This window comes from Anabrus simplex, chromosome 2, assembly GCF_040414725.1.
Source record: "Anabrus simplex isolate iqAnaSimp1 chromosome 2, ASM4041472v1, whole genome shotgun sequence".
Classification (NCBI taxonomy): Eukaryota; Metazoa; Arthropoda; class Insecta; order Orthoptera; family Tettigoniidae; genus Anabrus; species Anabrus simplex.
In genome coordinates, this window is record NC_090266.1 from 637,533,751 (window position 1) to 637,561,451 (window position 27,701).

Consider the following 27,701-nt stretch of genomic DNA (forward strand, 5'->3'; position numbering starts at 1 on the left):
TAGTCACCGCAGACGAGTGTGGCGTCGGCGTGGAGAAAGGTCAAATCCGGCAGTAACTGTGGAGCGCCCTACCGCTAGACAACGCGGCATCATGGTTTGGGGCGCTATTACGTATGATTCCACGTCACCTCTAGTGCGTATTCAAGGCACGTTAAATGCCCACCGCTACGTGCAGCATGTGCTGCGGCCGGTGGCACTCCCGTACCTTCAGGGGCTGCCCAGTGCTCTGTTTCAGCAGGATAATGCCCGCCCACACATTGCTCGCATCTCCCAACAGGCTCTACGAGGTGTACAGATGCTTCCGTGGCCAGCGTACTCTCCGGATCTCTCACCAATCGAACACGTGTGGGATCTCATTGGACGCCGTTTGCAAACTCTGCCCCAGCCTCGTACGGACGACCAACTGTGGCAAATTTTTGACAGAGAATGGAGAACCATCCCTCAGGACACCATCCGCACTCTTATTGACTCTGTACCTCGACGTGTTTCTACGTGCATTGCCGCTCGCGGTGGTCCTACATCCTACTGAGTCGATGCCGTGCGCATTGTGTAACCTGCATATCGGTTTGGAATAAACATCAATTATTCGTCCATGCCGTCTCTGTTTTCCCCAACTTTCATCCCTTTCGAACCACTCCTCCTTGGTGTTGCATTTGCTCTGTCAGTCAGTGTACATGACAAAGGAAGCTGTTAATCTGTTTGAGAGTCAAATTAAAGAAACTGACACAAGAAAATTAGATACGAGATGGAACAACGGTATGAAATTGATTTTTCTAATAAATCAGTATTACAGTTCTGCAGAGCGGAGATGTACAGGAGTGTCGCTGTTTTCGGGCGGGTCAGTTCTTCTTTCCCGTTGTTTTGTTCTACGGCGGCCTTTTCTTTGTTTCTTCTCATTTTCTAAAGGCTCGTCGGTTGTTATTGAGCGAGTAGCCAATTCTCCTGAGGGTTCTTGTGAGGTATTCTTTTTCTTCTTCGGGGTGTTCTGCGTCCGTATCGCTATGACCCTGTTAATCAGTGATGTTAGAACAGCTTGCTTTTGAGTTGGGTGGTGATGAGAAGAGATGTTCAGGTACCTGTATGTGGGTGTGGGTTTCCTGCACACTGCGTGACTCAGAGTCCCATTGATGTTACGTTTTACTAGGACATCCAGGAACGGTAGTTTTCCATTTACCACGATTTCCATGGTGACCTGAATATTTACGTGAATAGAATTGAGATGGTCGAGAAATAGCTGCAGGTTTTTGCTTCCTAGAAGCCAGATCACGAACGTGTCATCCACATAACGGAGGTAACACATCGGTTTCAAGGTAAATGTGGCTAAGGCTTTCTGTTCAAATTGTTCCCTATACATGTTTGCTATTATTGGAGAGAGCGGAGATCCCATCGCGGCACCTTCTCTCTGTTCGCAGAACTTCATGTTAACGTAGAAATAAGTTGGCGTTAAGGCATTGTTTAGCTAGTGTTGACAGGTCTTCTGGAAGTTCCTGGTATAATAGCGGAATGACTTCTGTTAGCGGCACCTTGGTGAAAAGTGACGTGATGTCAAAACTTACTAATAAGTCCGTACTTTCGATTGATTGGTCCTTAAGGAGCTGGATGAAATGTCGGGAGCTCTTCACGCAGGTTTCAGCGTGTCCTGTATGTGGCTGAAGTAGTCCGGCTAGGTAACGGGCGACATCATGCGTCGGAGATCCTATAGCGCTCACGATGTGTCGCATAGATATGGCTTCTTTATGCATTTTGGAAGGCCAGAAAACAACAGAAAACAACAACACGGTCCAACCCGGAAAAATAACAAAATAATTCTACACACCGTGGAAGATTCACTTCTAAGATACCAGTTAATTGTATGGTCAGGGTTTTCTAATGCCATAAGAGTGCTTAGTAAATCTGTACATAGGAGGGCTTTTTAACATTGCGGAGAATTTTATATAGTACGATAAGACCTGTCGTATTGTGAATAATTCGGCCATAAAATAAGCTAGGTGTGGTAGAGTGTATTTTTTTCAACTGCCAGTTGAGGAGAGTAAAATGCTGCACTTACTCCAGTGGGAGATAGATGCCTTGAGCCATCCGGGTAGAAAGTAATATTGACTTACTTGACTTATTTCCTGTTCGCCTTGGCGAAATTTCTCCACACAGTACGGTTCCTGGCCATTCTCTTCACTTCGCTCCAGGTCTTGTCAACCTCTGCGATTTCCTTTTCGATCGTCCTCTTCCAGGTCTTCTTTGGCCGACCTCGCTTTCTGGTGCCTTGAGGGTTCCGGTCCAGCAATGCCCTCTCAACAGCTCCATCCGGCTTCCTTAATGTGTGGCCGATCCAGCGCCATTTCCTCTCCTTATCTGGATGTCAATCGGCTGCTGATTGGTCATGGTCCAAAGATCTTACTTAGAGATTATGTCTGGCCACCTCACATTTGTTATGCGGCGCAGACATCTATTTATGAACAGCTGTAGCTGGTTATTGATCTGTTTTGTAACTAGAAAGTAATATACTGATCGTTATTGTTTAAAACTAGGATAAATATACTTTTCGTAAGGTGACTATTTTTTCTTAGTGATGAGTTGCTATCGTCGAATATTGTGCGAAGAATGTCTGGTTTACATACACTAGCTCGGATACGTTTTGTGTATTTTGGGTGGTTTAAGGTATGTACCACACAAGGTCGAAACGTTCCAAATTGATTTAATGCCAATCATAGAGCAGGTTGGTGTTCTTCGTTAACATACCGTTTTTAGTAATATTCTTTTAAAAGCTGTAATTTTTTAGGATGGGATGGTGATTTGTACTTAATTTGTCTAAAATATATTTGGTTGCAGGTAGTCATCATCTAAAGTTTAATGGCGTTTCCAATGCTTCAGCTAAGAGTGAATTCGTTGGGGATGATGACATAGCTCCCATTATTAATAAAATGATTTTAAACTGAAAGGTATCTAGTTTTCGTTTGTGGGAGGGGGAAGCTACGTTAATAAAATGGCAACCTTATTTTAATACTGATCTGATTGTATTTTTATTTACCGTGAGGAGTATATATGGATCAGATACCCAAGTGCGTATTGTGAGAGATCTTGTATTATATTTAATTTGTAATGTGGAGGTAATATATTCAATCAATCAATCAATCAATCAATCAATCAATCAATCAATCAATCAATCAATCAATCAATCAATCAATCAATCAATCAATCAATCAATCAATCAATCAATCAATCAATCAATCAATCAATCAATCAATCAATCATCTGTATTTAGGGCAGTCGGCCATGTGGCAGATTCCCTATCAGTTGTTTTCCTAGCCTTTACAGATATTAGAATGATTCCGTATTGACGGTTTTCACTTTAAAAATGAAGAAATTGAATGTATCATCCTAATTCAATACAAAACATAATTCCATCGTTACACGGAGCAATGGAATTCATACATGTTTCGACTCGTTTGAACCATCTTCAGTGAAATAATGGTGGTAAGCGTAATCTTAATAATAGAAGCTAAAATGTGCTAAAATAATGAAGGCATAAATGTAATTTGCTGAGGGGTACAGCGATGTTACATTATCATATACCCTTTTGATATCGAGAAACAGAGCGGTTAAACAATCGCTTCGATGACTAGCAAGTAATAAGTCAGTGAATAATATGTCGAGGGCGTCCACCATACTTCTGTCTTTTAGAAAACCAAATTGATAAGTTGGGAGTATATTACAATATACCAAATACCATATTAGGCATTGTAAGGTAATTCGGTGGAATGTTTTTTGGAGACATGATCCCAAAACGATTCCTCTATACCCATTTGCATCTTGAGGACGTTTCCGTTTTTCAAAATATTGGTATGATTTGAAAAGCATTCCAGTCGGTAGGAATAGTATAACAGTCGAGTATTTCATGAAAGTATACTTGGCGTGGAATGGTAGATACTTTAATATATAATCGCTACCCAGGCTAGTATCAAATACAGTAGAGACAAAACGCGACACTTCCGGATTAGCCTTGTTAAAATGGGAGACAAGTCGCAAGTGGCGCTCCTAGTGGCTTGACCTGAAAATTCGCGCTAAGTTCAAATATCAATGGAAATGTATACAGTATACGGAAATGTATAAATAAATTGCGTCTAGAAAGAAAGTGTTACTAAGATATTAACTTCAAAGTTGCTAAAGCAATTCTGGACAAATGAATAAAGAATTATTTAACAGGTTATTATTTAAAGACTGAAATTAGACATATAATCAACATGTGAAATGGACTGCTGTGAAAGGGCTTGATCTTTCAATTATGCATTACTTTTTTAGCTTTAGAATTCCTGCCTGAACGTTCACGACTAAATTTTTCTTTTTTCTCATTTAAAAGCATTGTATCATCATATTAAAACACTTGTGAACAAAAATATCGGCACATTCCTTACACATATGATTCAATGAATTTGCATTTAAGAGCTGGACAATTTTCCTCTTAACTTGAAGCCTACTAACATAAAGAAAATATATAAATTTAACCTCAAAAACATTCAAACTTTCCCTATAAGCAATATTTGCCATAATCCCATTATATTAGGGTAAAGTAAATTTGCATCATCATATTGTTTCAACAAAATATGTACATTTTTAAATCACCCATGTTTTCTTCAGTGTTTGACAACGCATTACGGCATTCCAAATGGGGTCACTTGGAACACAACCAGCCACACTTATATGCATATCCATTTTCCTGAATTAAATCAAACCCACAGATCACACCTACAACAACACATCGGTATTGAAGGTTAACTGCTGCACTATACAATAAAATACTGTATGCGTATTATAATTTAAGCCAGTTAAAATATGGGTCGAGCAGGTCAGAAGATTATGAAGTACTATAAAAATCTCTATGTCACTGCAAGAATATATATGCTAACACAATATTACTTACATTTTCTTGTCACGAGGGAAACGGAATAAAGAACGCGCATTCTTCTCTACTTCATAGTTACTGCAGCCAAACCCAACACATACCTTTCCCCTCATGTTAAGAGGAGATATCAAGGAATGACACACGCTACTATTTAATTATGTCAACTCACTGAAAACGCATAAATAACACCAAACACTTCACACACAGATGCACGTGCTCTTATGGCAGAATCAGTACTTCTCAGGTCAATCCGCTAGAGGAGCCCTAATAGCTGCTCCTTGATTTCTCGCTGAGTGTCGCGTATTGTCTCTACTGTATTTGCTAGTATCTTTCCGATGATCGATTGCCATATCAAGTTCATTTAGTGTGATATTTTGCAGAAGACTAAATACTTTTTATGAGGTGTGTGTGAATTGATATCCGTATGAATTTTCCACATAATCTGGTGTCAGTTCTTGATAAATTGATAAATTCCGATGGGGTCTGATTTATTGACAATATTTGTATGAGAATGACTTAGATTTTTAATGGTCGCCCATGTTGAATACGAGTTTGCCTATAGAGAGACATTACAAAAATGTTCCATGCACTTCATCGTTTTTCATTAAAGATGGACTCTATTGAAGCGACTATTTTTTGTACCCAATATAGTTGTCATATATGTTCCACGAATTCTATATTTTTTAAAACAACTTGACGTCGTTGGACTAAGGAAGTACAACCTGAATACCACCATCTAATCGAAGTATTCTGCATTTTAACTACCTTCTTGTTTTCTATATGGCGATGAGTATCTAAATATTGAACCCGAGTGATTCGGGTCCTAAGTCAATCATGATTTGATTTATGAAGGAATAGGGTACATTTATTGAAGTACAGAAAATTTTATTCCATACGAGTAATGTTGAAATATAAGTTGGTTGCCGTACACAGCGGAGCCGAGGAGCTTAGTCAGTCACAACAGCTTAGAGCTGCTTCACAGCAGGTGAGCTCATTAGTTTGGCGACCAGGAAAATACATGTCCACAAATAAGTTTCGGTCAGAAGGAGAAAGGCTAGTTTGAGACAATGAGGATGTTGCAATTTGAACGCTGCGAGAATATATTCTGGGCGGACGAAAAATTTCCACTACGTCACGAGTTCTCGGAAATAGAGAACGGAAAAGTACAGTGTTTTCTGCGACAATCGTTGGCCCAGGTTGTTCCAGGTGGAAACTTAAACCACGTGCGCACTTATAGTCCAATCACGAAAATTTAGATGGCGACTCAGGGATACCATCTTGAGGGATCGGGGTGAAAGAATAAAAGTAGCTTCGAATATATTCATCAATAAATTATTACAGTTATCTGGATTAACTTAGGAATTTTTTAGATATCATATGTGGAAGAATAATTAATAATAAATTGCAAATTAACTTAATTGAAGAAAGACTTTCTTGGAATTTGAGCTCCTCGATTGCCATTGGCTGAGAGACGACAACGTGGAGATAGACGCTTTCGAAGGCGCCAAAAGTCAGGAGTGAAATCCATCCATATCTCCGAAATCTATGATTGTCAAGAGTTCATATTTAATTCAGCGTCTATTCTAGAGGAGTACATTAATTTGATATTAATTATAACATTCTGTTCGGAATGCAAGTGCCGATTTTGGAAATCCACCCCCTCCCTCGTGGACATGACGTCATTGAACCCGCTAGGGGAGGCTTCATCCATATATACTAGCGCAAGGGACACTCAAGGCAGACGCATACAAAACAAATGCCTGCGAGCAGCGGCAAAACTCCCTTACGGAACGGCAATAAGGGACCTACGCACTCTAACAAACACTCGCTCTATAAGATACCACCTTAGAAAGCAAACACTACGAATGTACACCAAGGCGTGAGGCAACATAATCAATCCCCTAATCAGGAGTATTGGAAGGTACGACCCAGACCAATACAAAAAGTACCCCACGCCAAAACAAATACTATTCAGCCACAGGAATAGAAGGTAAAGGACTCCACACCCCTTCTAAGGCATAACACATCAAAATATACTAAAATCAACACCACTCAAACATCAACAAAAAAATAATAAAATAAAAACAATAAAAAAACCAGTGCATGTAAATTGTAAATTAAATTGTATATTATATTTTCCACTTCCTTGTATTTCTATGTACATGTTTCAGTAACACGAGGGAAAGCAGCTGGCCAGCCCCTCAAGAAGCACCCATGGACAACAATCGCACAAGATTAGCCACATTGTTTATGTATGTGTATGTTTATTTCTAGATTAGACGTGACATGAGTGGCCACCACCGCAACGCAGGGACACACCCAAGGGATGAGAAAGGAAGAAGACGCTAAAGAAGACGCTAGCCCCAGCAATACAGCTGGCTTGGCTTATCCCTTCTCCACAAATGGAGGCTTGGCACCAGGGAACAGTGGCGGCTGGACAATGGACTTTTCCTGTGGTTCCAAAGCCCAGAAGCCATTGGACCCGCGCACGAAATCCCGCAGTGCCAAGAAGGCTGATCCCATATAACAAACAAACATTTATGGATAATGGACATGACTTGTGCATGATACCTACTCCTCACTAACACAACCTGGAAAAATTCCAACCCACATCCTTGCATGTGCTATCTACAAAATGTCAGGTTTTACATGTAGGCATCTTTCTATTTCCGCCTATGTGGTTTTTTCCTGACCCTTACTACCCGATTACACCACTATTGATACCCACCACCACATCTGGCCTGGTAACATGCTGAGCATGGGGACAGGCAGATACTCCTGTAGTATCACTTCCCACTCTACCCAGCTATCTCTTTTCTTCTTAGAAACTAATAGCATGTCGGAGGCCATGTGGATTGAGTCGATGGTCACGGTGGGGGAGCGGGCTACGGGGGCCCCCCGGACAAAAAAAAACTCAAGGCAGTCTACACACAGAGCACAGGACCGAGCGAGCGAGGAGGAAGGAGCCCTGAGAAGAGGTACGCTCTCCATTGGAGCGCAGCCAGCAGCGAGCAAGCAGCGAGGACGAGGCCGCACTAGTGCCTTCCCCGCTGAGTCACAGCAGCACGTCGAGACTACGGAGCTGTAGGGTTGGCTTGCCAACCCTATATCCTAAAAGAGCAAATTGTCGGTCTCTCGCGGTGTTCTGTCGCAGTGTCCGCTTGCTTCTTGCCGGGGAGACACCCCTTAAAAACTATTCCCTGAAGCAACGGCTCTGAGCAGGCACACTCTCTTGCCTTGTCCGTAGTCCGCCTACGGGCGTTTGACCTGCCCTCCCCTGCTATCAGACCGGCCCCATGCCCTTGGACATACTGATAGCTCGTAGAGCGTGCAATCTAGGTAGAATTACACAACCTGGTGCACACCACTCACTCACCAAAACAACACTTCTGGCAAGCCTGGCCGGTCTGGGGTGGATCGAGTAGCCTCGGGCCGTACAAGCTCTGTCGGAAATCCACCAGCACCAGGCCCACATCTGGCCTATAAACTCGAGGTTATGAAACAGTACTACAATCTGCCGCCGAGGGACCCCAGGCTAAAATCTGCACCGCTGACCACTGACTCCTCCCAGTGGGAAGAAGAGGATGACTACGAGTCCGTAGGCGAAGGATGCGAAGTATATCTAGGAGACGAACCTTCGCACAAGCTAGTCAATCTCATCAACCATGAGAAGAAGAAGAAGAAGAACAAGTCTAGTACACAAGCACCTAAGGCCGTAAGGCAACAGAAGAACCTAGTATCAGACGCGGCACCAGAACCGAGAATAGAGACGCAGGGCCCCACCACCTCCACTCAGGGAGAAACAGGTACGCCTGGTAGCATAAAGAAACGGACCCTAGCTGACACGTCACCGGCCATCACCGAGGAACCGCAGCTACAAACTAAGAGAGTCCACACTACAAAGGGCGCTGACGGATATGTGACACCACCGAACAGGAAAACTGTTCAGCCGAGAGAGAAATCTGCTCCGAAACCAGTATCAGTAAACAACAGATATGAAGAGCTGCAGAAAGCGCCAGAAGAAATGAACATGGAGACCGAAGGTAGAACAGCACGGCGAAAACCTCCCCCCATCACTATCAAAGAGGACGCCATGCCTTACTCCGAACGAAGAGGCTTCATGAAATCCTGTATAAATGGGCAATTCACTGCGCGGGTAGTCCGAAATAACGTGGTCAAGTACCAATTGACTACAATGGAGGACTACCATGCGTTAGTGAAGGCCCTAAAGGAACAAGGGGTAGCATTCTACACGCACCCAGTAGAACCAAGCGGTAAAGTACAAGCGATCATTAGGAACCTGCCGCTTGACACCAAACCAGAAGATATTACCAGCGCGCTGTCTGAAAAAGGCTACCGAGTCCGTCAGACAGTGCAATTGAGTAAATCATACAATATAAGAAGACCTGCAGAGAACGGCACAGAGGAGGAGATAATCAGAGAGAGGAAGCTCATCCCACTGTTCGCCGTAACACTACAATATTCAGAAAAATCGAGACAAGTATTCAATGAGAATACACTGATGGACCTGGTCATTAAAGTAGAAAGACCCAAGAAACCCGTAGGACCGCCACAGTGCAAACGCTGCCAGCGCACAGGGCACACGCACAAAAGTTGCAACCTTTTGCCGCGCTGTGTCAAGTGCCCGGGGGCGCACAGCACTGCAGAGTGTACACTCACAGACAGCAAAAAGTTTACCTGTGTAAACTGCAAGGGCAACCACACCGCTAATTACGCTGGTTGTCCCGTTATAATCAAGGCCAAGGAATGGCAGACCCTCAGGAAGAAGAAGGAGAGAAAGGCTCCCAGTATAGCCACCTCACAGACGTTCCAGCTGAGACCGACCGACTTCCCACCGCTACCACAGCATCCAGGACACGAGGAAAAGTCACAGCCAGAGAAGCAAATACCAAGCAAGAAGAAACGGGCAGACTATGTCTACCAGAAGAGAACAATGCCCCCACCCGACAGGAGGCGATAGAAATGCTGACTGAAGTACCACCGGAGGAAAGATACTCAATCCTCATGAGCCATATACACTCCAGTGGTATTGCAGACAGGATAAAAAACATGCTGTTAGACATACTTTACCCGTCCGCAGGAATGACCCTGGAGGCAGTAGTCTATCGTCATCTGTTTGCCCGCCAGTAAATGGAGATGATCAAATTCGAAAAGGGCCAAATACGTACCACCTCAAAAAATACACCTGTACATATGTACATATTTACCATGTCTCATGTGCAGTTTAACAAATAATATTATGTATTAAGCTAAATATAGTCAGTAATAGGCTTAGATCAATATTAGGTTAAATAATGTACATATTCTATAGAACACTCCTGGATTCCAGGAAAGAACATACTGTAGCAAATTAAACTAAACTAATTTATTACCAAACATTGCCATGAGTTGCACGCTCTACGAGCCTCATATTAAAATGGAATGTAAGGACCCAGTCGGTCGGTAATTCCAATACAACCACAGCTGTCGCTCTTCAAGCGGCAGCAGTCGCTGCGCGAGGCTCAGGCTCAAGGCAGTCTTGAAATTGAAGTTTGGAGCAGAAATATCGTCCGCAGCTGACTTTGAATCCGCCGGCCATTACAAAATGTGATCACGCTCGAGCGCCATGAACTTGAATTGTTTTAACTTAGGACAGTGTGTGCCAGTTATCAAATATTGTAGTGAAGTCAAACAACTATATAGTAGGAGCGAGAAATATAAGTTTCAAGTACACAGCAGTAGGTGCATAATTAGAATACTGGTGACGAACAGTACGTTGATGGAATAATAGCCTGTACTTTAGGAGATCGAACCGCCATCATGAACACTTTAAGAGTGCAACATGAATTGGGCGTGCCGCGTCGGACAACGTAAATTACGCCGGGCGTATAATTCGACACTCCGTCGGAGGTGTCCAAGTTCTTTTGTGCGGTAAAAAGGACGAAGTTCAAACAGTGAGTCTAGGGTTAATTTGTGTTGTTGTATTCAAGTAGAGACCGACTTTTCAGTGTTAACAATTTCAGTGGTGAATTAGTGTGATATTTAATATAGTGGAGTGAAAATGGCGAGGTGCCAGGAAATCTTCTGTGAAGTAAAGCCAAAAATTATGGGCGAGTAGTACGGCAGATAGGGGCCGAAAGGGGCCTCTCATCTGCTGAGCCACAATGGATAACAGAAATCAGATGAGTACCACAATGTGAATAATATTTGGGAAATGTCACCGTGATTAGGAAAATGGGAATAGTTTGATTTTGACTTGGTTACCATACGTAACAAAATGGGTCGCCTCACGATGCCATTCAAAATTTGAAGCACTGACGGGACTAAGGGATAATAAATTAAATGTCGGGTCTAAATTATGAATTGATTTTGCTGTACATATCAATTTTTTAGACATAGGGTAGTGAATTAAGTCATGCATGCATTTATGTTTTTATAGTCGAAATTTTTCGACATTTGATTTGGTGTAATATTCAAATAGACCCGGAGTGTGTTTTTCTCTTTTCTCTTAGTCATTTAACGACCAGTTATATAATAGTGTTGAAGGAAAATCCAGCCTTGTCATGCCAGCTGTGGTTTTATCAGTGTTAATATTCTAAATTTGAAGTTGTCGAAGTTGTGGAAAATACCACAGAACAGTAATAATTCATGAGATACCGTAGTTACGTGAACATTGATTAATAGTAAGTTTTGTGCGATAATGTTGAGATCATCGGGAATTGTTAATGACGGGATGTCGTTTTAAATCGAACTTTAAAGGGCGTGATTATTTAATTTGATGAATTAATAATTATGAATAATAATATCGGTGCTAATAATCCGTACATGTTAATGAACGTGTTGTTTAAATTACGGTCCAATATTTCATAAATTAATGTCAGATATTTCTTTTGCAACTGCTAACCGTAGGATGAGGAATTATGTGATCATGATTGTCACTGTTGGCAATATAATTCCAGATTGTTGCGATGAATTTGTGGAGAATGACCTCCGGAATCAATGTGTTGAGATAGAAAAGATCACGCAGTCAGGAGATAAAATGTCGTACAATTCCATAAATGGAAAATATAAATCAGTTGATAATTCTGTGAGAAATAAATGAATAAAGGAATATTGAGATAGAAAGGGATATAAATTCCGTATGAGAAACACTTAGCATGTTGAAATGAGTGTAAAATATACGGGCAATGTCACAGAGAAATATTGAATTACGTAGTGGGTCGGATTCGAACCCATGACAGCATGTACGAAATAAGTAGACTGCGCAGCTATTCGTTGAAATACTACGGACCGAAAGATATGAGAGATTCAGGTTCCACATAAAAATCGGATGTTGTGATAGTAAAATGACGATTGGTGATAATCATGATACCATAATAATAATGAGATGATAATAAATATTGCAGATAAAAGGTTGGACCGTGTTAATTAAATGGACGAAAACCAAGATGTTAAAAAGGAATATGAATGACAATGTGAAGCTGATAAAATTAATAACAACGTTAGGACGGTTATAAATCATCGCGGTCAGAATAATAATAATTATCATATTAATAATGGAAATGGTATTTCTTTTTGGTGATCATTGTATAATTGTAAACGCAACCGATATCTTAATGCATTTGCGGAAGTGACCTATTCATTAATAATAATAATAAGATCTTGAGTGTCATAATAATAATAATAATAATAATAATCACAAGAGGGAGATGATAATAATAATAACAACGGTAATAACACTTGTGTTTTGCGTCCCGTAATAATGACGATCATAATCAAACGTACCTGTGCCAGGAATCGTCGAGTATAATAATAATAATAATAATAATAATAATAATAATAATAATAATAATAATAATAATAATAATAATAATAATAATAATAATAATAATAATAATAATAATTTCAATAACGCTAATTTCGTGGAGGCAGGAATATTCTAATAATAGTGAATTAAATCATTGCCGACAACATATCTCTGCTCAAGTTTTTGAATAATATAATAGTCAGTTGTTATTTCGTTACCGTGCGGCTCTGTCCGAGTCAAGTTACCGTAATACTTTGTTTGTTTATGTTGATTGCGGGGCGAGGAGTGGTCAACGGCCGGTATTTCCCCCGTATCTCGTTATCTCATTTGTGACAGTAACCTTCTGAAACCGATCGATAATAACTATGATCATGTGTAAAGAATTTGTAAGTATTAGTTCCAGCGGCAATGGCATCAGCTGGATATTTAAGACAGGACCTGTCAGTGCAATACAGTTTCCAAAAATTCATTCTGACATTACCCAGTCCGAGTACCGACCTTGGAAAAATGTAGATACTCGGGGTACTGCATCTAAGTTGAATCGAGAAGCCGACCATAAATGTGGTTTATGCTCGGGCTCCCGATAGAAGGAAGACTTTTCCTTGGGCAACGGTTCGATTCAAACGTATTCGATCCGTAAATTATACCCCAATTGTAATTTCTTTCAGGATAAACCTACCAGCATATTGTCACCACTTGCGATGAAGCAAGTGACCTGTTTATATCAGGTGTTGTCAATTCAAGTGTTTGTTCTATTCAACTGTATCAAAATTAATAGCGCCGGGTGGCGCAATAAACTGCTCCTTCTGGCAATTATTTCAAAGGAAACCATTTCTCATAAACTTTTTACTGTAGTTAGATGTTCTGCCCTTTTTCAATCTAAATGTCACTTCCTAGTCCTATCATGGAGTCCTTAAATTCATGTTTGCAATTGCGCTTTCCCCATTTTAATTTTAATTGCTCCGTTCATTCCCGTGTTCACTGATGCCTCTATATTTATATATTTGATGACTTAAATAATGAACCGCCACCCCTGAGATAAATGCTAGTCTGGGACTCGGGAGGTGGACGGGTGCAATATAAATGGGTAAAGTGTAATAGAAGTTTATAGTCAAGATACATTTTGTTTTGAATTGTATAGCCTATTTTATCGGCAATAATGGTTGCGAATAAGCCGTGATCAAAAGAACGATGGTTACGGGAGGTAGTAGAAAAGGAGACATCCCTATTAACTTATGTACCTAGATCTATTATTATTATTATTATTATTATTATTATTATTATTATTATTATTATTATTATTATTGGGATATGGTCGCTTTGATGTATGTCATGTAGTACAATCCAATTTATTGTATGTGCTAGATCAATAGTGCAAATTGTTAAATCTACGGAGATTTTATCAACGTTTGTAACTCTTAATCCCTCAAATGGGTTGTGGGCATTAAAATTCCAGCTATAATGGTGCTTTTTGAAAAACTGCGGGAGAGAAGATGTCCCATTGAATATAATATCCTTTTAACCATAGTGGGCAGTATATAGCCTTAACGTGCAAGTCTTTCATTTGAATTGCTATGGCTTGAGTTCTCGGTATAATTTAAGGGAATTTCCTGAAAATGCGTCTTGTTTGATTAAAATGCGAGTCCCTCCGGATATGCTTGCCTCATACCGTATCGAAGAAAAACTTTTCTTATGAAAAATGTGCTTCAACAACGTTTCACTTACTAAGGGTAGCTGGGTATCGAAAGAGTTTAACAGACTCACTAATTCATCTTTCTTGTTCAGAATACTCAGACAGTTCCATTGCAATAACCGCATTTTTAAATTTGAGATGTGGAAATTCCAAATAAAAGAAGAACCTCGTCATGTAGGGACTTTAATAAGTGTTTCCATTGAACGTTTTGCCTCATTTGACCCACTAGTAACACACATTTCTTAGAGACGTTTCGATATTTTTCATTTGAATTAACATTTTACTAACATTTATCGCCTCCGTAGAGAAGGTGGGTACAGAAGTATGGACACCCTGATCAAAAATTTGTCCCGGTAGATGCAGCCTCATTGGTATTAGCATGGAACAGTCTTACTACCGGAGTTCCAGAGTTTTCTTTAGCTATCTTGGGATTACTTAAAATATTGAAATAATTAGTCTTGTCATAACCTGGTTTGATGGATGCACGGAGAGAATTTCTGGCCAACGTAGTAAATTTCTGCTTTACAGGAAAGGTTTCCTCTCATATTTGGGAATTTCTATTAGGTAGCCGGGGAAAATTTTGAGGCATCATGAGTGGATTAGTAACGGAATTTAATGGGACAAAATAGTTTTTGAATTCCATCTACGATTTATAATCTTTTCCCATTTCCTTTTGTTGTTTTGGACTTCGCATCGTTTAGCTCTCGCTGAGTGGTTACCTGCACAATTGACGCATTTAAATATTAGTAGATTACAATCTTGTGAATTATGATTCAATGCACACTTACCACATCTAGGTTCCCTTGATCGACAATTTGTAGCCGTATGGCCAAATCGCTACAACGTTTGCATATTAATGGGAAAATATGTCTGAACCTATAAAATCACATTAAATTTGGAGACACTTTTGGGGAGGTGTTGACATTCAAATATGACTTTCACGCTACCCGTAGGTATATATTCAGTCTTTCCATCTTTTGATAATCGTCTATTGAGGCTTGATCATGAGCAACTTGATAGGAGGAGATAGAATATAATTTAAGATATCTGATTCCGAATGGGTCGTATCTATATCCCTTACTATCCTTACTCTATGAATATTCGAAGAGGAGATGAAAGTTTTCAAGCGTCTTTCCACAAGGACAGTGTGAATAAGGAAGGCGTTTACAACTTTACTAGACTGGTCGACAAAATTAATCCTATTTCTACCCTTCCTGTGTATTTATTTTACTTCACCAATTTGTCTTTCATAGAACAATCTGCCCAGAAACATCGGATGATATATGTCCTATTTTATTCTTAGAGTCACTCGATTTCACGTGTATGATGTATGTACCAAGATGAGCTACAGGGTATTTGTGTAATGGAACTTGTAGATTTTGCTCCTTGTTGCGTACAAGATCGTGATTAATATCCATTTGAGAGGCAATAGTATGATCGTCCATTAGAAAGTCCTCACTGTATGAATCATTTCCTAATACAGTATCGGGAGGTCTCCCTAAAGTAACTCCTCCACTATCTAGAGACATTATTCACCGAAAGGTGATTACACTACCAGATAGCCAATACAAGTACATAGGAAGGACTACAAAATTACACACACGAACAAAACACTCTACTTATCTTTAGGCGAAAAAACCATTGCCGCTGCACCATTGACAAGGTAGATGCGTGTGCACTTCACAGCGCCGAACACAGAACTAAATGAGTGTAAGACGATGCGCGGGAAGGTGAAAGAAGAAACAACCAAACATGTATACTTTGTCGGCGGAGTACCAACGAATACACTTAAAATTTATTTCTTATCGTGAAAAGAGAATAATAATAATAATAATAATAATAATAATAATAATAATAATAATAATAATAATAATGATGATGATGATGATAATACTAATTAAAATGTTTGTGGAAATTCTAGCCAGGATCAATATTGTGCTTAAATATTCGTTGGAATTCCCATGTAATCGGCTTTTTGGTCTGGTATCTTGTACAAAATTCCTGCTTCTTTTGAGTATCACAAAACATTTGTAACATTTTACCTTTATCTTGTTGTCAGTTTTGAAAATACATATGTTCAACCCACTGATCTCTATACATGGATCGCTGATGGCAGGTCTCCGCTGCAGGAGAAAGTACGCCAAGTTGAACGCGCGGTTCGCCATGTTGGCGTACCCAACCTCGAGCTCTCCTTATGGGGAAGCAATGATAATATAGTCAATTTTAAGTCGCAATTAATGGCGCATTGGAATAATTAAAAATATAGAGACATGTTCACTCAAAGCATAAGGACATTGGGATCACTGACACGTCATTCCGGGGTCAGTAAATCTCCGGGATAGCAATAAACATGAGTGTATAATAACGGCCGGCAAATATTAACTTAGGTGCTGAATACATGCAATTAGTGATCGGTAACACAATACGAGTGAAAACCAGTTTCTGGAAACATTGCTGTAAATTGTATACATGTATGCCACGAAATTATGCATTCTTAAAATGTATAAACGTAGCTCAATATACAGGCCTAGATTCGACATATCGTAATCGGTGCTTGATAATGAATTTCTGTTTCCTGTTTCCAAGAAATAACGCGCATATTATCAAATTAAAATATCACTGAAGCAAATGTACACATTTATAAAACCAGCAAATATTCAAAACTAGTCAATATATCACATTACCTGCAGCTTAATGTACTATTAGAGACCTCTTTAATTAAATTCAGCTAGCAAAGCGATATTGATGGTCATCATCAGAAATATGTAACACCAGTTAAGAGTCCCAAATACCACGAATAGTATAATGGAATAGCCCCAAACTCCCACCACACTTTTCCTTCTCCCACCACTCCAGTGTCTGAAACCCATAATTATTACTGATGTAAATAAGGTCTAGAATTCCTCCAGACTTCATTTTCTAAGATTGTTATAAGGTCACGTCAATTATTTCATCGAAACCGTCAGTTTAATTATGAGAAGAAAAAAAGTAAATCTTTACTTGCAGTTAATGTTCAGTAAAATTGAAAACAGTTGGCTGTACATCACTTCTAAGGTGTACAGTTTGTCCATTTCTATCAAAACAGTCTTCCTTTAAGTGATCCGAGCAGAGAACAGCTGTTTTAGAAGGCTCCCAATTCTCCCGCCTGATACTCCTAATCGATGATCTTAGATGTTCGGGTCTCGAGAAAGGAAACCTACAAAAATTAATTGCCATTTTGCTCCCGGAATATGCGAAATAAGATACAACAAACCTAAAACTCAAAACACTACCCTAGGAAGATTCTTATGTACAGTATCAAACTCCCCGAGCCGGGCTGAGCGGCTCAGACGGTTAAGGCGCTGGCCTTCTAACCCCAACTTGGCAGGTTCGATCCTGGCTCAGTCCGGTGGTATTTGAAGGTGCTCAAATACGACAGTCCCGTGTCGGTAGATTTACTGGCACGTAAAAGAACTCCTGCGGGACTAAATTCCGGCACCTCGGCGTCTCCGAAGACCTTAAAAAAGTAGTTAGTGGGACGTAAAGCAAATAACATTATTATTAAAACTCCCCGATGAAATGATTTCTCCTTCTGCTGATCGGTTCTGTTTGTACATCCATAAGCTGAATACTGCGGTATGTTAATACCCCGTAGAATGTTTCTTCATTCATATTTCAGATAAACACATACATATTTAAATTTAATCTTGTAATTCACAAGCATACTACAAGGCAACGAACCTAAATTCGTAAAATACACTACTATTTACTTTGCAATAATACAGCACAGAACACTCGTGAAACTACAATCAAGAGGCCTGGCGTCACTGAACTAAGCATAAACAAAGCAAGCGCGCTCTTCGTGGTCTATTGCACCATGCGCTCGCTGCCATCTTACGACGCCAGTCATCTTCTATTCGGCTTACTGCTACCCAAGCTACCAGCCATCCAGGTATAGAGATCAGTGGTTCAACCCTTTGGTTATTTCCAAAAGAAAACGAGATATTTTATTTTCCCTGTTCTTCCCAATGTCCATGTACCTACCACGACTTTGCCGTCTGGGTTTGCCCCACAGTACGGCCCGCTGCGCGTGATTGACTCTGCTGTCTTGCTATATAGTGGAGGGTTGGCCACCTTATCCGGAAAGTAACTGGCATATTGATCACTATTATCGCCTGCTACTACCAAAAACACCTGACATATGGTAGCACAACATCTCTTTCATCATCAGCTAACTTGTTGCATTTTCGTATTATATTACTAATTGGTGACTACGGTGTGTTTCTCAGATAATTTCCCTTTAGGAGGTGACCATGCCAGTCCCTGCCCCTCCATCTTACAGGAATCTTTCCTTGCCCCTTTCACCTCTTGCGGACTTAATTTCCTTTTCTAACACACCTACCTCATCTAGTTCTGTTTCTTCTTCCCCACAAATATCTGATTCATTAACTGGTGATGATATTTAACCATCTTCTTTTGCTTATCAACATTCTATGTCTCCATATCCACCACCTCTGCTTAATTCAGTTAATATCATATCATATCATCTTTATTTTCCTCCAGATCTATAGTATTGCTACCTTCTTGATCTATTAATGGAGAAAAATAATAATGCTTAACCTAGACAGCTTTTATACTGACTTACACATAGAATAATTCTCCTAAAATAAATAAAAATTACATAATCGATACCTGCTGCCAATTGGCCCACGGACATCTCCCTTACGGAGAACCGATAGCCATGTTAATACAGCAATAAATGAAAACAAGGTAAAAAGGCAAAATTAGGCAAAATTAAATTGGCAAATAAAATGAATAGTGCAAAGCGGCACATCAGCCTCTTGTTACAAAGCCGCCCATATGGGGGACACTGTCCTCCCTCACCTTTTCTGACTGACACAGCAAGATATTTCATTCCACTCCAACCTCTCCTCACACATACTATTATCTCTTGCTGCATAGTCATCACGTTGCTTCACTGCTGAGTTGTAACCTACATTACCTTCCTCTTTCTACTTGGTGCTTATTCTGCTTCCGTGTCACTTCTCATTACTTACGAACCACACATATTCTAACTTCCTGCCATGTTGCCAACCCGTAGTTTATACACTACGCATCCCTACCTCCATTTTCCTCTCTCTTTCACACACACACTGCATATACTGACTACCATCACATTAATTGTATCCATAACCCACCTATTGCCAACAAATTGAATAATCACATCCATCAAAACCACACTGAACCACTAGGTGCACTATATTCTTCCGATCTCCAAACTAATCACACTCCACTTCCAGTCAAATTACCATATCCATCCTTTAAGCATCATTTCCTATCTACAACCACCACCTTTACATACCGATCCACCATCCACTTGCTAAAGGTATATTCCCTTAAAATACCATTGACTTACTAATATACATCTTGCCATTCAAACATATACAACAATAATCACTTATATTAGGTGCCCTATACTTCTCCAATATCCAAATAATCACACTCTACTCCACTCAAATTACCATATCTCCCCTTTAAGCATCATTTCATATCTACAACCACCACCTTTACATAGCGATCCACCATTAACTTGCTAAAAGTATATTGCATTAAATTACCATTTGCTTGGTAATAAACTTCTTGCCATTCAAACATATACAACCATAATCATTTATAATTTCAACCCTTCAATTCACTCGCTATATACTGCCAATTCAACCTCTTCTTCCACAACTTTATCATCGTCATTTTTCTTCATAAACACGTATTACTACCTCGCAACAATCCAGTTACATCCACCCACCACTTTCTACACATACATTAAAGTTATTTAACCATCCTTGGCCCTTTTACTCTTGGCACAAATCAGACAAAATACCGACACATACTAACACATCAACCTCTTATGCAAAAAGAAACTCCACTGCTATACCTTCCAACCTATACTTGTTTACCAAGCACTTCCACGTATAAATTAAATATACTTGAGTCCACCATTAACTTGCTTAAGTATATTCACTTAAATACCATACTCTTCTCTTAACCATAACACATAACCACTTTCCATACTTATCCCTTCGATTCCAGGCCTATTTCCCTTTACAATTACAATTAACATAAAGACACATTCACTTAAAATATCATACTTTTCTCTCGATTATATCAAATACCCCTCCGCTATAAATATCTTGCCATTCAAACATATACAACCATAATCAGTTATATTAGGTGCCCTACACTTTTCCAATATCATAATAATCACACTCCACTTCCGTTCAGATTACCATAATTATCCTTTAAACATCATTTCATATCTACAACCACACCTTTACAAACAGATCCACCATTGTTGTTGTTTGAGTCATCAGTCCATAGACTGGTTTGATGCAGCATCCATGCCACCCTATCTTGTGCCAAACTTTTCATTTGTACGTAACTATTGCATCCTACATCTGCTCTAATCTGCTTGTCATATTCATCCACCCCTACCGTTCTTACCACCTACACTTCCTTCAAAAACCAACTGAACAAGTCTAGGGTTTCTTAAGATTTGTCTTATCATTCTATCTATTCTTCTCGTCAAATTTAGCCAAATCGATCTCCTCCCACCAATTCGATTCAGTATCTCTTCATTCGTGATCCGATCTATCCATCTCACCTTCAGCATTCTTCTGTAACACCACATTTCAAAAGCTTCTATTCTCTTTCTTTCTGAGCTTGTTATCATCCATGTTTCACTTCCATACAATGCCACGCTCCACACGAAAGTCTTCCAAAATATATTTCTAACTCCTACATCAACGTTTGAAGTGAGCAAATTTCTTTTCTTAAGAAAGCTCTTCCTTGACTGTGCTAGTCTGCATTTTACATCCTCCTTACTTTTGCCATCGTTAGTTATTTTACCATCCAAGTAACAATATCCATCTACTTCTTTAAGACTTCATATCCTAATCTAATATTTCCTGCATTACCTGCCTTCGTTCGACTGCACACCATTTCTTTTGTTTTTGGCTTATTTATTTTCATCTTGAACTGCTTACCCAAGACTTCGTCCATACCATTCAGCAGCTTCTCGAGATCTTCTGCAGTCTCAGATAAAATAATAATACCATCGGCAAATCTCAAGATATTGGTTTCCTCTTCTTGGATTATGATTCCCTTTCCAAATTCCTCTTTGATTTCCTTTACTGCCTGTTCTATGTAAACATTGAAAAGGAGGGGAGACAAACTGCAGCCTTGCCTCACTCCTTTCTGGATTGTTGCTTCTTTTTCAAAGCCCTCGATTCTTATCACTGCAGACTGATTTTATAGATTGTAGATAATTCTTCGTTCTCGGTATCTGATCCCAATCATCTTCAGAATCTTTAATAGCTTGGTCCAATCAACATTATCGAATGCCTTTTCTAGATCTACGAATGCCATGTACGTGGGTTTGTCCTTCTTGATTCGATCCTCTAAGATCAGACGTAAAGACAGGATTGTTTCACCTGTTCCTACCTTTCTTCTGAAGCCAAATTGATCTTCTCCCAACTCAGCTTCAACTTGTTTTTCCATTCTTCTGTAAACAATACGTGTTAAAATTTTGCGGACATGAGATACTAAACTAATGGTGCGGTAGTTTTCACACCTGTCAGCACCGGCTTTCTTGGGAATAGGTATAACAACATTCTGCCGAAAATCGGATGGGACTTCTCCTGTCTCATACATCTTACACACTAAATGGTATAACCTTGTCATGCTGGTTTCTCCTAAGGTAGTCAGTAAAGCAGAGGGAATGTCATTAATTCCAGGTGCCTTGTTCCTACTTAGGTCACTCACAGCTCTGTCAAACTCTGACCTCAAAATTGGATCTCTCATATCATCAGCATCAACAGCCTCTTCATGTTCCAGAACCAAATTATCTACATCCTTACCTTGATAAAATTGTTGGATATGCCCCTGCCATCTTTCTGCTTTGTCTTCTTTCCCCTAGAAGTGGCTTTCCATCTGAGCTCTTAATATTCATACACCTAGATTTTCTTTCTCCAAAGGTTTCCTTGATTTTCCTGTATGCAGCATCTACCTTCCCCAGGACCATACAACCTTCGATATCCTTGCACTTCTCCATCAGCCATTCTTCCTTAGCTACCTTGCACTTTCTATACACTTGTTTCTTTAATCGCCTGTATTCTTTTCTGCCCTCTTCATTTCTAGCATTCTTGTATTTTCGTCTTTCATCAATCAGGTCTAGTATCTCCTGAGTTATCCACTAATTGTTAGTTGATATTTTCTTGCTTCCTAACATTTATTCAGCAGCTCTATTGACTTCATATTTCATGATTATCCACTATTCCTCTATTGTGTTTCCTTCGGCTTTTTCATTCATCCCTTGTGCAACATGTTCCTTGAAACAATCCCTCACACTCTTTTCTTTCAACTTGTCTAGATCCCATCTTTTTGCATTCTTTCCTTTTTCAATTTCTTCGACTTCAGATGGATTTTCATGACAAACAAGTTGTGGTCAGAGTCCACGTCTGCTCCTGGGAAAGTTTTGCAATCCAGCACCTGGTGTCTGAATCTCTGCCTAATCATAATGAAGTCTATTTGATACCTTCCAGTGTCTCCAGGTCTCGTCCACGTATACAGCCGTCGTTTTTGTGGTGTTTGAACCAAGTATTGGCAAGGACTAAATTATGATCAGTGCAGAATTCAACCAGCCGACTTCCTCTTTCATTCTTTGTCCCAATCCAAATTCTCCTACTGTATTACCTTCTCTTCCTTGCGCTACCACTGTATTCCAGTCTCCCATCACAATTAGATTCTCGTCACCTTTTACATATTGTGCTAAATCTTCTATCTTTTTATATATTCTTTCGATTTCCTCATAATTCGCTTAACTAGTAGGCATATAGACCTGCACTATTGTGGTGGGCATTGGTTGGTGTCTATCTTGACGACAACAATTCTTTCACTATGCTGGTCGTAGTAGCTTACCCGCTGCCGTATTTTCTTATTCATTATTAAACCAACTCCTGCATTTCCCCTGTTTGATTTTGTGTTGATAATTCGGTAGTCCCCTGACCAAAAATTCTTTTCTTCCTGCCAACGTACTTCACTTATACTAACCACATCTAACTTAAGTCTATCCATCCCCCTTTTCAGATTCTCTAACCTACCACAACGATTCAAACTTCTAACATTCCACGCTCCTACTCGCAGTATGTCAGTATCCATCTTCTTGATAATCGCCCCCTCTCGTGTAGTCCCACCCCGGAGTTCCGAATGGGGGACTAAATTACCTTCGGAATATTTTACCCGGGAGAAAGCCATCATCAGTACATCATTCATGCAGAGAGAGCTGCATGTCCTCGAGAGTTAGTTGCGGCATTAGCTTCCCGTTGCTTTCAGCCGTGTTGCAGTATCAATGCAGCTAAGCCATGTTGAGTATTATTGCCGCCCTTGCAACTACCGAAAAGATCCTACCCCCTTTCGATAAACAATTCCATAGTCTGGTCTCTCAACAGATACGCCTCCGATATGGTTGCACCTGCGCCTCGGCTATCTGGTTCATTGGGGCATGCAAAACTCCCTACCGCGGCAAAGTCACATGGTTCGCAGGGGCGGGATCCACCATTAACTTGCTAAAAGTATATTCCCTTAAAGATTGTTTGCTAATAAACATCTTGCCCTTCTAACATATACAACCATAATCACTTATTAATTTCAACCCTTCACTTCATTCACTATATACCACCAATTCAACCTCTTATTCCACAACTTTTTCACCATCATTTTTCCTCGTAATCACGTATTACTTCCTCGCACCACTCCAGTTACATCCACCCACCACTTTCTACACATACATAAAAGTTATTTAACCATCCTTGGCCACTCTCACTCTTGGCAAAAATCAGTCAAAATACGACACGTACCAACAAATCAACCGTCTTATACAAAAAACAACCCCACTCCGATACCTTCCAACTTATACTTGTTTAGACACATATGATCTAAAAACTACTTTACTGTCTTTCCTTATAATACCACCATGTCTTCAGCCACTATTCCCTTATTTGCTTACTAACTAACTTATAAGGGTTTTTACTTCTTGTGACTCAAACCGTTTCATTTTTCTTCATTCTCGACATGTCCCTTAAGCTCCTGCTTCTCCCATGTCTCATGAACAGCTCTATTCTCTGCCTGTTGTCCGCTGCTTTTTCCTCTTCACTCTACACATCCATCCGTTCACTGCATTCGCCTCTCTGACTTTCCTCTTCTCTATGTCCATATCTGTATTGCTAGGCCTTCCTATTCTCACCCTGTTTCCACTGCACTTTCCTTTTCACTATGTACGATCACACTTTCACTATGCTCTCTCCCTGCCTTTCCTCACTTAACTTCCCGTTTCCCTTAGTTATTTCCTTATCAACATGTCCGTCTTCTCCAACACTGCTGACCATAACTTGCCTTTCTTCCACTTTTTTCCCCATTTCTTCTTCTCTCTTCATCTTCTCTTCTAAATCCCGTAGTTTCGTCACTGTCCTAAATATGGTCCAATGGCCATTGGTTACCACTAGCTGTTGATCCTCAATGTAGGTTCTTAACCCTTGAAGTCTGGCCCGGACTAAATGTTTTTTAGGGTATTTATATTCCTTATCCCTTCTCATGCCTCTTTTAATCCAGATTGTTGTACTCCGTAGATTATCCTCGCCTCTTATCACTATTTCCGCCATCAATGTAGAAACAACTTCACTTTTATGGGCCTGTTGCCCCGTGCTTTACCTATCCTTTCCACATAGTCTATATCAACATTTTTTGGATGAGTTCCACAACTTTGTAGATTGTCAACACTTTGTCCTCTCCTTTTTCTTCCGGCACTCCATATATAAATACGCATTTATTCCTGCGTTCTTCAGCCTTAAGCTTCACCACCTCTTCCTCCATATCCCTTATTTTTTCCTTGAGTGACGCATTTTCTCTCTCGTTGATTCCTACTTCGGTCCTTGTTTCGTCTGTTTTTACCTGCATCCATCGCCTCATATTATCAAATTCTTTCACTTGTTCCTTCATCATATCTTTAATTTGCTCAAATGGGCATACTTCTTCTACAACCTCCCTAACCACCCTCCTTATTACCTCCACATCTTCCCAGCTCATGTTGCCATTGGGAATCGGTCCGGGGCTTACTTCCACACCCCCTATGACTAGCAGTAGAATAATCAGCATTGCCACCAATATCATCTCACCCTTCAATCTTGATTCCACTTTACCTCCATCAACCTGGCTGTTTCCTTCTTCCCTCGCCCCTGCCAACTTCCGATAACTGCCCGATATTGATCCATGCCAATCATCTTCCTCTTCACTCCCGTCTTCCTCCTTCCACGCACCGCTAGCGCTCCACTCCCGCTCTACTGGCACACCCGACTCAGAACGTCTACTCCTGATTACTGTCTAGGTGAGACTGAATTCAGTTAATAGCTCCCTGAATGTTCAAATTGTAAAACAACCATTTCTTCAGGTTCCTCAGTTGTTAGCAACAGGTTATCGAAACCTTACTATTTGGCTTTTTCATGCCCGAAAATTTTTGAATTTAAACATAGTATCTTTTCGTCAGTTGATTGGTCTTTTGTCTTGTAAAACTATTTTTTTTCAAAATTTGGACAGATCATATGTCTTATTTCTCTACATGGTACGAATTGCGTAATGCTGTACATAATTACTTTCTCCCCTTTGAAATTCGATACAAGCTCAGTGGAGAGTTCTTTCGACGTCACCAACTTCCGAACGAACCAGCACATGATTACATGGATTCCATTATTACATACAGTGATGTGTTGAATATTGCTCACGCTACAACTGAATTAATATCTATTGTGCAATTTTACGCCACTCCTTCCTCTCGACAATTAATTAATGTTTTAAACCCGCCACTACTCTACTTCATTTATATTCCATGGGAAAAATCTCATGTATTTTATGCTTTAGGAGATATTTCTTACCATGCCTCTGTCCCACCACCTATTTCTTTTCCCTCTCAAAGAGCCATATCTGTATTGCCGTCATCCTGTCCTCCTGATGTTATTCGTCCACCTACGTTTGCTTTCGTTGTAAGGGTGTTGTCACATTTCTCGAAACTGCCCTACTCCTCATTCGGTAAACTCCCGTTACCCTTGTCCTTAGGAAGTGGATGTAATAATAGGGAAAATCTGCCAATTCGTAATGAAGTTTCTTCCGCTCCTTTGCACAGCGCGTTTTTACCTTCACCTACCTCTCAAATTTCTTCTCATTTTATCAACTATTCTTCTAGTGCCTCCCATATATTGGTAACCATTAATGAACTACCTGCTTTTGCTTTATTAGATTCTGGAGCTGCGGTCTCGCTTATTAGTTTGAGCTTTTTGAGGCTTTAAAATACATTTTTTCCTTATTTAACCTTTTTACAATCTAGAACCAAGTGCGTCTCTGCTTCTAACCATGTCATCCAAGTCCTTGGTTCTATTTCTTTAAATGTGAAAATGCAATTTTTTCTTGGCCATTTTCCTGTTTAGTGGTTTCACATTTGTCTTCCCGTCTCATTTTAGGTTATGATTTCTTTTCTCATGTTGGCCTTATTTTGGACTCTGCTCATTCTACTGTTTCTTTTCATTTTTCTCTAAATGCATTCCCTTGGTTAATATGGCTTTCTATCCTTCTTCCGACCATTTCACTTCTTCTAATATTAGTTCTATTCACTCTAATCAAGTACAATCTTTACTTAACGAATTTTCGGATGTTATTACTCCCACTTTAGGAACTGGAAAAACGTTTCTGCTCATATTGATTTGACCGTTACTACTCCCGTCCGTTCCTCTCCATATTTTTTGAGCCCAGCAGGGATGAAAATTCTCAATCAATTGGTTGACAAAATGCTTCTTGATAACACTATCATTCCCTCATCATCTAATTACGCCTCTCCCGCCTTTATAGTTGATAAACCTGAGGGTTCATCAAGATTTATTGTGGATTATCGAAAATTAAATTCTCGAATACTTTATGACGCCTATCCTTTTCCTAAACTACAGTCAGCTTTTCAACATTTTTCTATTTCAAAAATTTTCACTATTTTGGATTTTAATTCTGCCTATATCCAGATACTTCTTGACGAGATTAGTTCTCGATACACCGCTTTCATTACTCCAAATGGGTTGTATCAATTTACCAAAGTCCCGTTTGGTTTAAACTTGGGTTCGCAAATTATGCAACGTTTTGTTGACTCTTTGTTTTCCGATTTTAAACACAAGTTTTGTTCTCCTTTATTAATGATATTTTGATTTATTCTCGTGATTTTTCTTCTCACATCCTACATGTTC